The sequence below is a fragment of the Cupressus sempervirens genome, chromosome 9, assembly GCF_028749045.1.
Source record: "Cupressus sempervirens isolate cs-2001-9-10 chromosome 9, ASM2874904v1, whole genome shotgun sequence".
Lineage (NCBI taxonomy): Eukaryota > Viridiplantae > Streptophyta > Pinopsida > Cupressales > Cupressaceae > Cupressus > Cupressus sempervirens.
In genome coordinates, this window is record NC_143126.1 from 14,206,552 (window position 1) to 14,226,360 (window position 19,809).

Sequence of the window (19,809 nt, forward strand, 5' to 3'; positions counted from 1 at the left end):
GTGCATGGATAGCTTGGAACCCTCCTCTTCACGCTAACTAAGACCCTTGTACAGGTTGATGAAGGACTACAAACAAAGGATGGTGAATATTGGCAGGATGATTGTTGATGGAGGACATTTGATCACTGTGGGAGACATAAGGGCATAGTTGATGATTGGAGAGACAAGGAAGGATGTTGAAAAATGGTATTGTGTAAGAAGATATAAAGGTGATGTGAACTTACCAAAAGTTATAAAATATGAGATGCAACTACTAGAATAAAGTTGCCACTCACCTAGTCATTAGACCAAGCTAAGAATCCATGTTACCAACAAAAACAAAGATTATCTATTGATAGAAAATTAAAGTTAAAATATTTAATCAATAAAAAGTTATAATTAAACTCAATACATTTAACAACTTACATAAAAAAATCTAAATTATTATCAACAAAAATCTTGAATTTGTTCCTAAATAATTTAACCATATTTTAAACTAAAACTATAGATCATTTTTGAAATGAAATGAAATATTATATATATATATATATATATATATATATATATATAATTGAAATACCTCAATAATATTAACTCCTATAGCCTTCCTTAAAACATTATTAATTCTGAACTATTTAAAAATACAAAATTGCAAAAGTATTAATATAATTTTAGAACTATCAATAAACCTCTCTTTATGGTGTTTGAGTTAAAGAATAAAATCAAATATTAATCATTGTCGAGATGTGTATGTATAATAATATATCATCAAAATTATTCACAAAGGATCTATATTGAGAATATATCTTTATATTTTGAATATATCACATCGTCTTTGTTTATCAAGGTTGAAACTTCATTGATGATAGACTCACTTTCCTCAAACTGTATCAAAATATACTATTAATTTGTCAATTGATTAATTTGATAATTAAAAAAATTTAAAAAATAATATTAAAAATACATACCCTTTTTTGCAACTCATGATTATAAATATCAAAATATTGTATCTAAAACACATTGATCAAACAACAAACATCAGTGATAACAATAATTTTGATTGTTAGATAAATAATTAAAGATATAAATTTTTTTTGCATACCTCCTTTTGTAATTCATGATTTTGAATCCGTAAAAGTTGTATCTAAAATACATTGAAAAAATTCATTTAAGTTAGAATATTGTACATCTTTAATTGATTAGAGTTAATAATAAAAATATTTTAAAATATGATATTGTAAAAAATAAAAGACACACACACATCTCTATATCCCAACTTTATTCTCTCGCACGTGGGGGTGTGTAGATTGGAATATGCAATCAAAATTATATTGTTTTAAAAAAATATCAATTTCACATAAGAATAAAGTTGGGATAAAAAAAATCATCTCACCAAAAGCTAATTGAGGAACAAAATATAAAAGCCAAACCCAAAAATAAAAAAAGAACCTTGAGACAAAAATTATATATACTTTTTCAACTTATGAAATAATTTTCTTTTTTTTTTGTTTGAATTTTCTTGCATTTCAAACTGGACTACGGGTCTATAATTATTATCCTTATACGAAAAAATTATAATTTATAAGAAGATTTATCGATACATTTGGAAACATTTCTCACAAAAAATTGTACATTTCTCAAATCACAACAAACACCAATAGCTACATTTAGCAAAGTAATAATAAAAAAGCAATTGGTGATACATGTAGAATCGTTGTAGTTGACATTTCTTATCTTAACGATAATGTATTAATCTACAAACGAATGAGTATATGAGATACTTTAGGCAAAGTTGAAGAATGAGCTAATGGTTACATGATCTTGTTGCATAAAGAAAATTTTAAGCAATACACAATTTATTTTTTTGCTAATGGTTATCTTTTCATACATTTATATAATATTGGAGATGACCATAGAATGATCAACTTAACATATTTTAATTTTTTTTATTGTATTATAAGGTACTAAAATAATAGACAATTATTTCTTATATTTGCAAATATGTTGAAATTGATCTTACCAAGCTTCTCTTAGATTAATTTAGTTAATATGAACATTAATTTGAGAGTAACAAAAATATTGTGTTTGTCATTCATTTAGATGATAATATTAAAAAATTCATTGATGTATTATTAATATTAACCATCTTTACCACATGAAAAAGATAAATACAACGCTCACAAGTTGAAAACAAAGTAAAAACTATTCTTTTTTACATCAGCATACTAAAATGTTGGTTTGGGGGAATCATTCCCTTTCTGCCAAGCCTTGGATAATTTATTTCAACCCTCTTACTAAATCACTTAATTAGCATTTGATATGGGTTCACCTTCCTAATATCCCACTGCAAATATGGGAGATGTCTCGCTATGAGGCTATTGGGAACTCCCTTGGGTGGTTCTTGAAGGCTAATGATTCTACAATAACCTTGGGCCTTATTAATTTCACCCCTATTTGGGTTGACTTGGTCTTGTCTTAGCCATTCCTTAGCCATTCCTTAGCAATGTGGTGCTCATTGTTGGGGGCCAATTGTGGACACAAGTACTGGACTACGAGGGCCTCCCTTCTGTTGTTGGTATTTCTTTGCTATAGGTCACTTGGCTTCAAATTGTGCACTTTTGCACTGCAAAGGTGCTTTTACTTGGTGGAAGGCTATTTGTTCCAACCATTTAATTGTTTGTGTGGGTGAATCCATCTCGAAGTCCTCCTTTGATGACTCATTGATTGTTGATGATGACGTTACTCTTGTGGAAGTTCTTAATGAGGCCTCTAATGTTGTTTGTGACCTGGCCACAAATGTCACTCATGGATTGGCTTCATCTTCTCTTCCAAGTATTCATACTATTTACAAATATACTACTTTTTCCTAACCCTTTGATCGGGACAGCACTTCTTCTTCCTCTTTTTTTCTGTCCTTGCACCATGGTTTTGCTAATGGGCCTCAACTTCTAGTGGTTGTGTTGTCAACTACCCTAGAGTTTCCTTTGTTGAAGAACCTAAGGACTATATTGCCTATACAGTTTTCCAAAGGGGAAAAATGAACTTAAGCCATTCATTTGTAATGGTGTGAGTTTGGCACTTTTTTGTAGGCTTTCCCTTTATGTTTTGTTTGTAGGATTTCATTGTTTCTCTCGTGTATTCCCTTGTGGTGTGAGATTTGGCCCACTTTACTTGAGCAATGGCCTCTTTTCCTTGTTCTTTTAATTATTTTCTATTAGCACCCCTCGTACTAACTTTGTGTGGCCTTTGTATTATCATAGGAATGTTTGTTGGGCCTTGTATTTTTATGTGCTTTGTACCTTAGACCAACATCCTCTTGTTGGTTCTTTTTTCAAAAAATATGCTAAGATGTACAAGAATTAAGGATAAAAATGTTGGAAATGTAATATAGACCTCGTGACTCAGAGGGCAGGGGGGCTGAATTAGGAACCAATAAAATTATACTTTATTTTACCAATTAATCATTCACCATGTAATCAGATCTAATTGTATTTATGAAAGACTGAAAGAAATAAAACATTCATAACACTTGACACAATATTTGGTAACCCAAAAACCTTCAAAATAGAAAGTAAAACTGGGGTGGGGATGATACCCAAAAGCTTTATTCCTGTAGTATAAAGTTAGCTTGTTAAAGCTTACAATTGATCACTTTTGACGATCTTCCCTGTTAGGAGAAATAAGGACTGTTAGGTCCACCTTATGAAAGGATTTACAACATACAATGAAGTATTCACTCTATTAGGAGATTTGGAATGAGACTGTTAAGGCCACCTTGTTAAAGGATTTGACTGATTCACCTGTTAAGATGAATCAGTGGCTGATCTCAGATCTACAACTTGGTTTGCTAAATGAGACTCCTTTGAATAATAATGATCACCTAATTGTGATAGATAATTCTTTATTTTTCCTTATAATGCTTGTAGCCTTCTCTAATTCACACTCATTTACTTCTTCTGCTTGTTCACATCGATATTTGGATATGATACAATGTATTACATATATACTAATCCAATTTATTACCTTCTAGAGTCAGTTACAATACCAAATTCAAACAATCTTCACAAATTTGGCTCTCTGCTAAAACTTGGGTCCTGAAGACCACTTGAGTGATGTTCTGATACTGGGAAAACTCTAGCACTCAATTGATGTTGATGCTCGGTACATACTGATCACTTGGGGTAACAGGAACTCGATCAACACTAGATAACTTGGTGAACACTAAAGAATTCGATAGACTCGAATGACACTGCATGGCTAGGTCAACACTACCTTCATTCACTTTATTAACACTGCAAGCTCCGCATGAACTGATAAGCTTGGCTTACACTATAGAGTTTGGTTAACACTATACTCTATCTCAGATGCTTGGTAGACATTGTGAAGCTCGGCATGAACTGTAATCTGTTTGATTGACTCAGGAGCAACTGAAACAATTGGTTTGAACTACTAGCAGTATGATAAGCTTGGTAGCAATTGTAGAGCTCAGTAGCAATGTAACCAACTGATTAAGTGTTAAGTCACTAATAGAAAAATGATTTGACCATGAGGTCAACAAAAAAAACCAAAGAGAAGGGAAGATATCACAAGTGGTGTGAGTTTGGCCCTCTTTTGTAGGCTTTCCCTTTCTGTTTTGTTTGTAGGCTTTGGTTGTTTCTCTCATGTATTCCCTTGCAGTGTGAGATTTGGCCCACTTTGTTTGGGCAACGACCTCTTTGTCTTGATCTTTTAATTATTTTCTATTAGCACCCCTCGTAATGACATTGTGTGGCCTTTCTATTGGCATTGGAATGTTTATTGGGCCTCGTATTTGTAAGTTCTTTGTACCTCAGACCAACACTCTCTTGCTACTTCTTTTTTCTAAAAACATGCTAAAATGTATGACAATTAAGCATCAAAAGACCAAACATAAGCGAAGATATCACAAGGAAACTAATCAAAAAATCATGGTCAAGGGATAGGTTAAAGGAAACCGAGCATTCACAATAAAAAAGATAATTTAATAAGAGCCACAATCAATTTATAGTTTTACATTATTTTTTTGTACTCGTCCACCATAAGACAAATATAATGAGAAATTGATGATACAATAGTGTTAGCCCCCTATTGGATCTCGGATTTTAAAATCTTAAAATCTAATTCCCCCCTCCCCCATATACATGTCCTATTTAGATGAACTTTTTGCCTCACAAATGGTATGTGACTGATAATCAAGAGCATATGTCTTGAGCCCTAGAAACAAAGTTCAAATGGTTCATTATGATGCAACACAATTTAATCTTATTTAGACAAATACTTTTGGGTTCAACATAAATCCATGAGGAACCCCTAGGTTCAGATTGGCTCAATATAGTTCAATGGGTCCACAATATTAAATAAAAAGAATTTAAATATTAAATATTAAATATTATTTTATTGTAAATATTTAATTAATACTAACTAATTTAGAGCTACATTTAAATGATGCACTCTAATTATCTTTATTGATTAAAATAATAAATAATTTCTTTTAACATGCTTACATTAAATAATAAAGTGAGAAAATAAAATAAAAGGGTTTATTTAATTAAAAAGTGAGTTAAATTTGCATGAAATGATTAATTTAAATAAAATAATTATATTTTAGAGATTTTAGAGACAAAAACCTTAAAGGGAGTTAGGGCTCTATATTAGAGGTTATTTGATTCATTATTTCACACTCTAGTTTTTGGGGAGCAAATTTATGAGATTTTAAGGAAAAGGAATTTTGGAAGATTTGAACGGTTTTGGTTTAGCAAGGGTTTCACCATGTTTTCAGATTATTAGCATCAGTGTGAGGTAGGGTTTGAAACCCGTAGTAGTATATTTCATTTGAAAAGATCGGTATGCTTTGTGTCTTCTTGAGTGCTTGCATCATGCTTATTTATTTATTGTATTGATTTTTGGATAAAGAATTATGTTGTAAATTTTGAAAAGGAAAACATGTTGATCAAGAAAACTTGGCTGAGAGAAAACTGTAGAAAAATCTAGAAAATTATTATGACTATATTCTTCTAAAACTCTTTCTAATATATGAAAAAATAAATTAAAATTTGGAAGAAAACAACAAAATGAATGGCTAGGGTTTCTACCTAGAAATTTTTCATGTGACTATCATGAATTTTCTAAATAAAGATAAATATTCTTCTTATATCTAAAATAATTTAGTTGCAAAATTTATTGGAAACGCAAAAGATAAATTGTGAAGAAAGCATGTTGTAACTAAATTTTTAGATGCATATGAAAAGAAATATATTAAAGATAGAAAACTAAGTATATTGTGCTTGCATGATTTGAGAGATCAAAGGCATGTGAAAATACTAATTGTATTATTTTTTATTTTATAAAAAATTAATTTAATTTTCAGAGTTATATTATAAAAAATATTATCTATTATTTGTTAATTCTAAATTTTTATTAAAAATTATTTATTAATTTCAAAAATTAAATAAATATTACTCATATATTTATAAAGTGGATATTAGTATTAATGATTTCTTAATTCTAGTTAAACTATTAGTTGCATATAAGTGATTTTATACTTATTAATGCAACTGAGAAGTTAATAAATAAATATTTGTAAGTTTGTTATATTCTAAGAGAACCTATGGTGGAGTTCACTATGTAATCATCTAGTTAAAAACATTTATTATTATAAGAGAAATTATAAATAATTTAATTATAATTATAATTTCAAGTTTGAGTTAAAAAAAATTAAAAAATTAAAAAATTAAAAAAGAAAATTTAAAAAAAAAAGAGTAAATATTAATATTGGACTTAAACTGAAGTCAAATTAATATTTTTAGAAATAAAATTATATTCATATTTAATTTAATAATATACATTTATATTATTAATTAAATCACTTATGATTTAAGATTATAAACATGATAATATTGCATGATATTTTATATGCACAAAGAGACTTGACATATAAATACTTATTCATTTTAATAAGATCATTAACCTAACAATTTATGCAAACATCTATATTCTTACTTTATTACTAAACACATCCATATGACTCAATTTGAACATAGAAAATCATGAAATTAAATTATATGGCTAAAAACTATGTATTTTTTATGATTTGTTTAGCATCTCATGATTATTTCATGATGATTTTATGTGATTTGTATAGTTGGCCAAACTAGGATGTGCGCAAAGGCTTATTTTTTAGATTTGTTTTATGATGATTATTTGACTGGATGTCATGATGTATCTTTTATAATTCAAATTAATATTTATATTTATGCGTTTTATTTTGATGAGCATTTATGATAACTTGGGTTTTGAGAACCAATCTTATTTTTGGGTTGCCTATTAAGGAACCAAATTTGATCAATATTACTTTTGTGGTATGAGACATAATTGTAGTTTGTGAGATTTTTGGGAAGGTGGTCTAGATGCATCCTATGAGAGTGGCTTGCAATGGGGGCCGAAACCCAAAGTGGCTTCTAAGATAACTTATTGTAAGTTGTGTAACAAGAGATAACATAGTAATTAAAATATCTTACCTAGCCCTTTCCTTGAGATACACTAAAATAATAAGTTATAGATTTTGCCTCACACATGCCTTGAGTGCTTGTATAGGCTAAGGATGGGAATGATATGATACCTTGAGAGGTATGACTAGTTTTTCTCATCTTCATGAGAGGATATTCTAGTTTCGCATAGAGTCACTAGGGGGTCGAGGTCTTGAAAGATGACTAAGGTAATTATCTTAGAGTTGACAATGAATATGATGGCACTCCCTAGTATGTAGCTTGAGTCTCTTCCATAGCTTTTGTATTTTCCTTTGGTGGTGTATTTATTGGTTGTTTTTTATTTGTTGGATGTATTTATTGTTGATGATTATTTTTCATTAATGGTTGTTGGTGTTTGATTGGTTATTGTACTTTTGACATGTGACTTTTCACTTGAAGTGGATATCTTTCATTGACTTTATCTCTTGATTTTGATACTCATTGTGTACTTTGTATCTGATTTGATAGATTGGTATGAGGTGTTGGATTGATTGATCGTCTTTTTTATTTTGGTTATTTTTTTCTTATTTGTAATTTGTTACCCTTCAGGTAGATTTTTCTATTATGATTCATTTTCTATGATTGTTTTATGTTTGATTATCCATATACAGATCGTTCATTATCTTCCCTACATGGTGGGAGTGGGAACTTGACTAGATAACCACATAGTCAGGAGGTGGTGACTTCTTACCATTTAGGCACCACTTAGTTTGTCAAATGTTGGATGTTCATGGATGCAGCTATACCGTTATCATTCTTATTCTTATCTCAGAGACTTCTATTCAATTGATGTATATATATTATCATATAACTTGTATTATGATGTACTTGTATCTATTCTTGCATACCATGTGACATGGGCAGTGGATGCTATTCATTACATGTACTGTATGAGTTGTAATTATGCATTTTCTTATAGGATGATGTATTTATTATTCATTTATGATCATGACATTATACTTGACATTTAAACTAATTAATAAAATATCTTATACATGAATCTATATAAAGGAACCCTTGAAGAATACAATCTATATGGTATTTTCTTAAGTGTAATTAATGTGCATGTGTATATTGCTTCTACATTCTTAGTTGAATATTGTTTAAACTTAAAAAAATAGTCCAGTAAACATTGTAGCTTGTCAGGTTTATTTCACTTGGGTTCGCGAGTGGGGCATTACAAAAAACAAAGGGAGATCAGATTTCGATTGCCAGATGTATTTTGGATAACTATGCATTCAATGTATCAAAACTCAGAATGCACATATCCCAGTGTTCATCTAAAACTAACCCTATATGGTTACTAATAATGAAATAGGGAAAAATAAAACATAGCTCTGTTATTAGCCTTTTCAAGGTCACAATTGTGATGTGTAGAATGTTTGATCTTATTGCTTTCTAATGCAGAACAAATGGTGGGTTCCCCTATGAATATCAAAGGCATGGCCACCTGGGTATATATATATATATAGTTTGTTTTAATGTAGTAGATATAAGATAGTCAAGTCATTGAGAGCATATTTCTCTGATTGAGATAACAATCGGATCAGATTTTCAGTGAAGTGGTCAATAAAAGGAAGTATACCTTAAGAGGATTTCAATTCACTCTTTGCAACTCGTATCAACTTTGACAGTGGGTGTGCTATGTTGTCATGTCCCTTAATTATGACAATATAGATAAATGAGATAAAAGAAGTTTATAATAATTATTTTCATGATTATATAAAGAAATTATGTATAGTAATAATTATTATTTAAATTATAAGTTTATTGTCAATAAATATATTTAAAATATAGAGAAATTATAAATCAATAATAATAAAAATAATGATATACTTATGATTTATCATTATCATACTATATTGCTACTAAAATATGAGAATTAAATTTAAATTAAATATATTAGGCAATATTATTAAAAATAAAACTATTTAGTATTGCTAATAAGAAATATAATTTAAACTATATATTTAATATAATATATATTATTAATATAACATATAGTCAATTAATATAATATAAATACTACTTATGAGAGGACATGACTCTAGGTATGATAACTTATTTATATAGAATATTATAACTGAGAAATGATCAGATTGAGATATTGGTAAATATGGATAAATGGAAAGGATTACAAAGAATATATAAAATTTTATTGCAAAAAGAAAATATAGAATTTGATTAAATGAATGTTTCAGTAGGGGACATTACAGTGGTATCAGAGCCTACAATCCTGCCATCTTTTACATATGATATTTCTATGACCCACAACCTTATAGAGAATTATTGTAAATTGATACAAGACATTACAATAAGCATTGCAATGAGATTATAGAGTGTGGACTATCTCAGATTGTGTAGATGATCAATATTGTTGCGAGCTTCACTATATATTTCTGTGATTACGTTCAACCACTCATCTCACACATGAAATAGACAACGATTACTAATCAGGTGAAAGAAAAGAAGCATAACAGATGACCTTGCAAGCACTTGAGAATATTGTAATCATTTTGGAAAGTGTGAAACCTAAGATATTGGCATATTGAAATTCACCAGCTATCAGGAGGTATGTCGTACACAACTAACGGGTTATAACATAGCCATTGGTAGAATCCAACTCGTGGAATGAACAAGTATAAACCTTCCTCTGCGCAGTGGATATATGCAAACCATCACCATATCTATTATGCTTATTGATGTAAAGGAGGACAGCTATTTGTGTATGGAAGGAAGAAAAAACCGTTATTCACAAATACAAATCTTATATCTGGTGTGGTCCATTAGCGAGAAAGACATAAAAGAATAAGTTTAATATAATTATGTAACAATTATGCATACCCATAGAAGGACAAAGTGGAAGGATCTGGCAGAAAGGAAGGTGGACACATTCATCAGATGTTCCATGTATGTACAGTTAAAACCAATGGACAAATGCATCAAAGTGACGTAATCATGATGACACCATAGCGGTTGATTGGAGGTGTTAACTATCAACTATCAAGGGAAATAATCTGGAACAAATGAGGGATATACCACTACAAGAAAATGATATATAAATTTTTTTTGTTTTGATGAATAGTCATGTTTTATTAAAAAATATATTCAGAATACAATTCACAAAATATACTTAGAATATAAATCATATTTTGGATAATAGTTTGTGGTACATGAGATATATGGAGAAGAATATTTGGGACATGATGAGGGATAAGTTGGCACAAGTGGAAGGAAAACACGATGTGAAGACTAATCAGAACAAGCATTGAGCAAAAAGGATGACACATGTACTATTATTAAGGATGGATAAAAATCTTTGCATGAGTTGATTATTAAGAAAGATGGCTCACTACATTGAGAAGACATTCTTATGAATGAAATATGACATGTTATTAGAGGATTGAGTAACAACACATTCTACAAGTATCAAGCAAGAGTAAGGTAAGGAAAGGTAAGTCTCATTACATATAATTAATAAATTAGTGAGAAAAAATAATATAAAGGGAAATATAAATGTTATATAAAACAAAAGGATAATGAAACTTATAGAATATAAGGGTAATAATAAGAAGTAGTAATATAATAAAAGTATATCAAATTATTTCTTTAATTGTTAATTATGAAAACAAAAATGATTCAAGATAAATTGAAAATGCATGTAAATGAGGAAAGGACAAAGTAGGTAAGAGGGTAGGGCTGATCCCCAAGGCAAGAGAGGGATGTATTCCACTCTTGGGTTTAGGCTTATCGAGCTATGAGACCCCACTACAATACCCAAGTACTCTAGTAAGGCAATCATTAAGAAGTAATGATTCTAAAATGATCCCAAGATTATGTTAATCAGTAAGAGACTAGGTGGATAAGAGGGTAGGGCTAAGTCCTAAGGTAAGAGGGACCGTATATACCAACTCTTGGGTTTAGGTTTATCGAGCTATGGGACCCCACCATGATGTTTCGAGGACTGTGGTATGGTATAGCATCTAGGCATGGTGAGGGATGGAAGGTATCCATTTGAAAGGCGAGGACCAAGGTCTTGTCAAGCCTTTAATGTGATTTCCTTGTCCAATCCCTGGGTGACCTAGCCTATACATACAATATAATTGACAAGATATGAATATAGACATATATGAAGAATTATTTTGATTAAATAATTCAATAATTGATTCCTTGGGAAAATAGGACAATATTATAAGCCCTTACAAGTAGGAACATTACAATGGAGCTATTTTTCCTAATTAAAACTAGTAGCTTCTTTGAAAGTATACTTATATGTACTAACTTGTATTCATTGGTACAGGTATATGAATGTGTATTAATGACTTTGTGGTTGCAGGTTCACAATCAAGGAAAAGTCTAACATGTGTATTGTGCGTCTTCATCATGTATGCTTCATGTCTTCATGCATTAATGTCTCTTCTTCGTGTATGCTTTGTGTTTGCAAGTACTCATATATTTACTCCATGCATTACAAAATTAACTACATGCATACCATATGTATTCTTTCATCCTAGTGTATAACTTATATATTAACTTCGCAAGAAAGGTTTTGTGTAAATATTCATTGCTTGAGGACAAGCAATATGAGGAAGAGTAGATTTGTCATGTCCCCTAATTATGACAATATAGATAAATGAGATAAAAGAAGTTTATAATAATCATTTTCATGATTATATAAAGAAATTATGTATAGTAATAATTATTATTTAAATTATAAGTTTATTGTCAATAAATATAATTTAAAAATATAAACAAATTATTAATCAATAATAATATAAATAATGATATAGTTATCATTTATCATTATCATACTATATTGCTACTAATATATGAGAATTAAATTTAAATTAATTATATTAGGCAATAATATTCAAAATAAAACTACTTAGTATTGCTAATAAGAAATATAATTTAAACTATATATTTAATATAATATTATAATATAATATATAGTTAATTAATATAATAAAAGTACTACTTATGAAAGGACATGACTCTAGGTATGAGAACTTATTTATATAGAATATTATAATTGAGAAAGGATCAGATTGAGATATCGGCAAATATGGATAAATGGAAAGGATTACAAAGAATATATGAAATTTCATTGCAAAAAGAAAATATAGAATTGATTAAATGAATTTCCCAGTAGGGGACATTACATATGTTTTAAGCACTATTTGAAACTCCTCTTTGTTTAGAATTTAGCCTCATAGTGAATTGAAGCAAATTATATACTTATATATACATATATATACATATATATACATATATATATATATATATATATATATATACATATATATATACATATATATATATATATATATATATACATATATATATATATATATATTGTTTAGAATTTAGCCTCATAGTGAATTGAAGCAAATTATATACTTATATATATATATATATATATATATATATATATATATATATATATATATATATATGTATATATATATATATATATATGTATATATATATATATATATATGTATATATATATATGTATGTATATATATATATATATGTATGTATATATATATATATATGTATATATATATGTATATGTATATATATATATATGTATACATATATATATGTATAGATATACATATATATATGTATAGATATACATATATATATATATGTATATGTATATATATATATGTATATATACATATATACATATATATATATATATATATATACATATATATATATATATTCAGATGTATATGTATATATATTCATATATTTAATCAACACTTCACATATTAAACTCTTATCAACACATATATAAAATTCATATTTCAAAATACCTTATTTAATCTTGCCTAGTGTCGATTCACCATAATATAACTGCAATTATGTTATTGTCTCTCAATAATCCTCAAACAACATATAAAGGTTTGTATATTCAAAATATACTCACGTAGCGTCATGCGCCTATGTGGGCTAGGCCTTTTCATTTGATACTTAATACTATTTGCAGCTGGGAGGAACATCAATCACCATTACAATGCTAATTCCAGTCATCAAATAATTAGTCTATCGTTAAGTCTAAGATAGATATGTTTCAAAATATAGATATATATGCCATATTATATATGTCATATTAAATCAATTTCAGTCAATCTTATTAATGGTATATATTCAGTAAATCTTCTCTTAGAGAAATTGACTACATACACATATTAGGACATTTATTCTATCAAACTAAGATAGTTCGAATCTCCACCAATTTGATCCATAAAATTAGCATGGTATCAGAGCCTAATTGGTAGAGAGATCATTGAACTACTTAAAATAATTTGTTCTAGTCATAATAAAAATAACATCATGGAAAACAATGTTAAATTTGAGGATAGGCTTGAAGGAGCAACAAACTTCTCATGGAAATTTTGAATTACAACTATCTTCAAAGAAGTGGAATTAGAATCGTTCATTAAAACTGATATTCAATACCTGAAGATGCGGGAGAAAATCCACTTGGAAAAGGTGAAATAATAAAGCCAGGAAAATTATTGTCAATTCAATAAAAGATCATATTCTTCCCTCCATATCAAACCTCAAGCAAGCATTTGAAGTATTGTAAATAATTAAGGATACATTTGAGATCAACAACTTAAGTAGATTTTTCACATTAAAAATCAACTTATGAATATAAAAATAAATAAAGTAGAGTCAATCTCATCCTAATTTGGAAGAATTTCTGAAATAAAGAATCAACTATCCTCTATTGGAAACGAAGTAGAAGATCAATAATTATCCATAATAACACTTAGAGGACTACATGTATCTTGGGAAGCATTCATCCAAGTTGTTAGAAGACCTTCAATACCAGCCTTTGATCAACTTAAAAATGATTGCACCTGAGAAGAATCAATACTAATTTCAGGAGGAATTATTTCAAATCAAGAGGGAGAAAATCAAGTTCTTTTCTTAGTCTCTAATAACAGAGGGAAGAAGAGAAATTTTAAAGGGAAGAAAAATGATCAACAAAAAGGAAACAATAATTACGATGGACAATATTTCTCCAAAGTGCAATGTTACAAGTGTGAGAAATTTGGGCATACCTTTAGACTTTATCTAGAAAGGGAAAAAAATTCTAGCCTCCTTAGCTAAAACAAAAAGGGAAGAAAATCTATTATTCTACTCAGCCCTATCAAGTGAGATGAAATCCAACAAAAATGTGTGGATAATAGACAGTAGTGCATCCCTTCACATAACAGGATTCAGAGATAAGTTTGAAACTTTTGAAAATTATCTCACTGAAGGAGTCACCATTAGAGATAACTCCACCTATCTAGTAAAAGGAATTAGGACCTATTTTATACAAATAAGAACTAGGATTACTCTAAAATTGAAAGATGTTCTTTTCAAACCTGGCATAAAAAGGAATTAGTTTCCATCTCTGGACTTGCAGATGAAGGGTATCAAGTCACCTTTAACGAAGACAAAGTTTTGTACTGGCCTAGAAATCCTAACCTTAAGAATGCTATCACCATAGGGTCTAGAGATGGAACCCTATATAAACTATGTAGCATCCAAAGGAAAGCCCTAAATCATGAGTATCAAACCCTAATAAAATATGGCATAGGAGGCTTAGACATATTGTTAGAGTAATGAATTATTTTCTTATTAATTAAATCATACTGATTTAATTATTAAGTCACGTATTATCTCTAGTTTACTTAAGCTAAACTTTGGGATTAATAATTAATTCTTATCTTAATTATTATCATGCAACCTAGGTTAGTTACATATTAGGGTTTTGATCTCCTTTTATAAGGATTGATCTCTTCGTAATTTATTCATTCACTTTTGATAATAGCAATCTCTCTTTTTTCTCATCAAGAATGTCTCAACTATGGATATAGGAATTCCAGCCTCCGTAGCTTTTGCTTCTCTCTTTCTGTGTTAGGTGTTTTCATGGAGGTGATTCTCGGGAGTTGTGGGGTTGATCTTTCATCAACTTCAACATGGTATCAGAGCTCCAGATCTTCATGCCTCTATTTTGTTTATGAGAAGTTTGGCTTGGCTTTTAGATATGTGCCTTTTTTTCTAAGGGTTTCATTTTTTAGAGTATTTTTGTATTGGATTTAGGGGTCAAATTTTTTGGTGCACTTTGAGCCCAAACGAACCTCACTTATGAGCTTAAAGCGCCCAAAAACTCCTATTTTAATATAAAATTTATCCAATTTGGGCACACTTGAAATCTGATGCAAAAAAATATTGCTCCCAGATTGGGCACATTTCCCAAGGTGGCAATTTTGTGCTTTTGGGCACATAAATGGAGTTTTTTGGCTCAAAAATTGAGGTTGTTTGGCACAAAAAATAATCTTTTTTGGCATGAAAATTGAGCTTTTTAGCACGTATATCAAGATTTGTTGGTATGAAAATGAAGATTTTTGGCACACAAATCAAGATTTTTTGGCACACAGATTGAGATTACTAACACAAAAATTGAGATTTTTGGCACACAGATTGAGACATTTTGGTATGGAAATTAATGTTTCTTGGCATGAATCCCGAGGTAATTTATGATGCTTATTAGCATGCTTCCCGATGCATTTTGACATGGATCTAGAGGTAGCGATTTTTTTGCCCTTCCAACACTTTTTCAGCCTACTTGTAGTTGTTTGGTTGTAACTTTCTCATCTGGACTCCATTTTTTGCAAACAAGATATCATCTAAAAGCTAGTTCTAAGCCTGTTCTAGTGGTCCAAGTTATTTTCAGTTTTGGTGCTCTTTTCATATCTATTTTGGTAGTCAAAGTTAGGAGTTCTATTTTGCATTCTGAGTGGCATATCTTGAGACATTCTATTTTCCAAATTTTGCTCCTGGCACATCCCATTCAATTTTTTTCTTTTTTGCATTCTGGTGGACATCTTGGTTGTTTTAGGTCTAGAGATCAATTTTGTTACTTCAGATGACTTTTCATGGGTTGTACTATCTCTTCTATCAGCCTTATGTCTCTTTTGATCTTTTTTTACATCCTTTTGTGGTATTTTTGCAAACGCACTGAGATAAAGTGTCACTCTATTATATTTCAGGATCTTACACATCTTTGTGTTTTGTTGTACTCGCACTACATTATAAAGTTCCTTGGGGGGTTTCATGTTGGTCATATTTTTCATCTTCCTTTGTCAAGTGAGTGTTCCTTCCATGACATTAGCCTCATGATGTGTCAATGGCATGTGCCATTATAGGTGTTTGTACTTATTTTGCACTCTCGATATTCCTAGTTCTTTCTGCAGGAGATATTGCATTCAATTTTAGTGTACATGTCTTACCTCTCAGCATTATAGATGGGTTATGTTGGTTCTATTTCTTTCTTAGTTTGGTGGAGTGAGCTATGTGTTCAATATTTTATCCTATGTACTAGGCGATTGTAGTGGTTGGATACCTATGCATTTCGGTGAGATGGATCATTTACCATATAGACATTCTTTCATTCCTATTTTTTGGAATGAAAATACCTTTCATCTTTGATTGATTAGCTCTTCAAACTTAGTCTTCTCTACCTGGTCATGTTCTATATAGTGGAGGTTCTTCAGATCAACAATTTGGCAATGTTTACAACTTCATGCTTCAATGGTGTTCTTCATGATCATCTTTTGTTCCTATCTTCTAGGACAATCCCTAGTTTGGAGGCTTCTTCAATCCATCACTAGTTCTTTCAGCATTATTTCCATCACTTTTTGTAGTAAGGCTTTTCCCATATGGTTTTCTCTATTTCTCCTCTTTTCAGAGATTTGGTTATGCTTGGGTACCTCATCAGGCCTTGTTGTCAAGACCCAAATTTACTTTCAGCAGTAGTTTCTATGTTTTTAGCTACCCCTTAAGTTTATCTTAAGGGGGGGTGTTGGAGTAATAAACTATTTTCTTATTAATTTAATTATTAAGTCACTTTTTTTTTGATAGGTAACATTATGATTTTTGTATTGATATTACAATATTTCCATACGCAACATTTGGCCAAATACCTTACTAACTTAAATCTACCCATCCCAAGGCCATATATATTTTCTTTTGCATAAAATATAGAGCATTAACACCCTGCCACAAGAACTATCCGCCCAAACCTACTAAATCACCTAGAGAAAAAACAAAAAGGTGCACAAAGGGCTACCACTGACGACCTCCACCATCTTCCTATGACTACTCCTTGAACCAACAAGCCACCTCCTCCCGTATGAATGTTGGAGTGGATCAATCATCCTGCATAGACCTTAGCCTTGGTATCCCCTAAAAAACTCAGTAATGCTTACTATTTCTTTTTCTCACCTCATCTATCAATGAAACATCCACCCACATGCCCTTGATCGAGGATTCTCCCCCCTCCTTCTGATTCTTCTTCACTAGCTGATGATGCAGTGACTGTCCTGGAGCTAACACGCTTTTATGCAGTGTTGCCTTCATGAAACCATGCTTATTCTCAGCTAACACCCAAATCCTCCCTTGCAAAAAGTCCACTATCTTCCTCTAGCCTTTCTCTACCTTTAGGACATGCATCCCTTTTGGACTTGCAGAAGACCAGACTAACAGGGGTTGTACAAAAGACTCCCCACCACCAATCAATAGACATGGCTCTTCTCCCATCTCTATGCCCACACCCAAAATAACACATTCCACTATCTCTTCCAACCCCAGTAGCCATTGTGAGTCAACACAAGTTGCTACGACCTAACATACTTCCTCCTTCATTTCGCCCACCATTAGTGCCAATGCAAAAAATAGTGAGGCCACGTCCAAGTTCGAACGTCGCTTCCAGTAATTATCTAGGTACTCCAGACCATACATCTATTATACACCCTCCATGAAATTTGATTCATCAAACATGAATATGTTCTTGAAGTGCCACACTATAATCTTGCCTTTGTAAGATTGCGTCTAGTTCTGTGAGCCCAACACAAAATTTGCCTCCATTTATGTCACCCTTGTATAAAAATCTATATTTTTCCTTGTCTTCCTCCTTAATTTAACTTGCTTTGAACACTCTAGAAATAAGCATATGTCGGGGTGCTGAGAAATGATATCACAATCTGACACGCGCTGAAGATTGTGATCTCTACATATCGTAGTATGATAAATGCCAACGGCGGATGGAGTGATGATTATAGTTGCATTCCCCAAATGATCAGCAAGGACATAAAATTTTTTAATTTTGACTTTGCACCCATATTAGCCAGCATGTCTGTCATCCTATTTTCTTCTTAGTAGGTATGGAAAACCAAAATCTTGAAATTCCATTAACAATCCTTTAATCTGTTGAATGTATTTATTGAGTATCTAAGCTTCCAGCTTCCCTTTCTTAATTCCATTAATGATTATCTTTGAGTCCCATTCAAGATGGACTCTTTGAATGCCCATTTTAGCTCCTAAAACTAGAGCATTTTTTTTGCACAACATTCTTCCACATTATTCTTGCCATTTTTCAAACATTTGGCCATGAAGGCAAGAGTATTACCCTTATAACCTCTTGCTACACAACCACACCCAAGACCCCTAGGTTTCCCCTAGTAGGCCTGTCAAAGTTTATTTTAACCCATCCTTCCTCTAGTGTTATAAAACATACATTTTCCCTTTTCCAAATAGGATTAACCCTACCAAGCTCATTAACGAGCCATTATTAATTCACTTATTATCTCTAGTTTACTTAAGCTAAACTTTGGATATATAATAATTAATTCTTTTATTAATTATTATCATGCAACCTAGGTTAGTTACCTATTAGGGTTTTGATCTCCTTTTATAAGGATTGATCTCTTTGTAATTTATTCATTCACTTAACAATGAGAGGAGCTTAGGAAGGTGAAGGTGCAGGCATGCAACATCAATCAGGTGTAGAAGCAGAACAAGGATTAGGGTTTGGATCGGGTGTGCAAGTTAATGTTCAATGGGGATTAAAACAGTCAAGGATCCCTCTGAACAAATAAATCACTCTTCATGATGACTTTGCAAGTATTTTCTCCTCAATGCCGATTATGCAGCCAGTTGTGAATGTTTATGATGATTTCTGATTTCAAAGGTGCCATTTTCGGGAAACACATCTTTCCAAGTGGGATAAATCAATCTTTCAAGGGAGAGCAGTAGTTCAGCCTATAAAACCCTTTTTTATTAATCCTCACTTCTATGGTCGTCAAGCAAAAGGCAAACTTACAAGTCAACTAGAATGTGGGGATAAATCAATACCTTGGTAAGGACATTCAAAATTTGAAAAGGGGGAGTCATCAAAATAGGCTCCAAAATGCAATCCACAAAATTCACAATT

General features: G+C 30.7%; 1 pseudogene across 1 annotated transcript in view; it reads right to left on the reverse strand.

Annotated features, from left to right (window-relative positions):
- Positions 1–645: 645 nt before the first annotated feature.
- Positions 646–19,809, reverse strand: part of LOC149537405 (MADS-box transcription factor 23-like) — a 78,483-nt pseudogene continuing 59,319 nt past the window's right edge. Inside the window, exons 6-8 of the transcript XR_016356255.1 lie at positions 1,082–1,123; positions 948–989; positions 646–864 (exon numbers count right to left, since the gene is read on the reverse strand). The product of XR_016356255.1 is annotated as an MADS-box transcription factor 23-like (transcript). The remainder of the gene's footprint in view (positions 865–947; positions 990–1,081; positions 1,124–19,809) is intronic.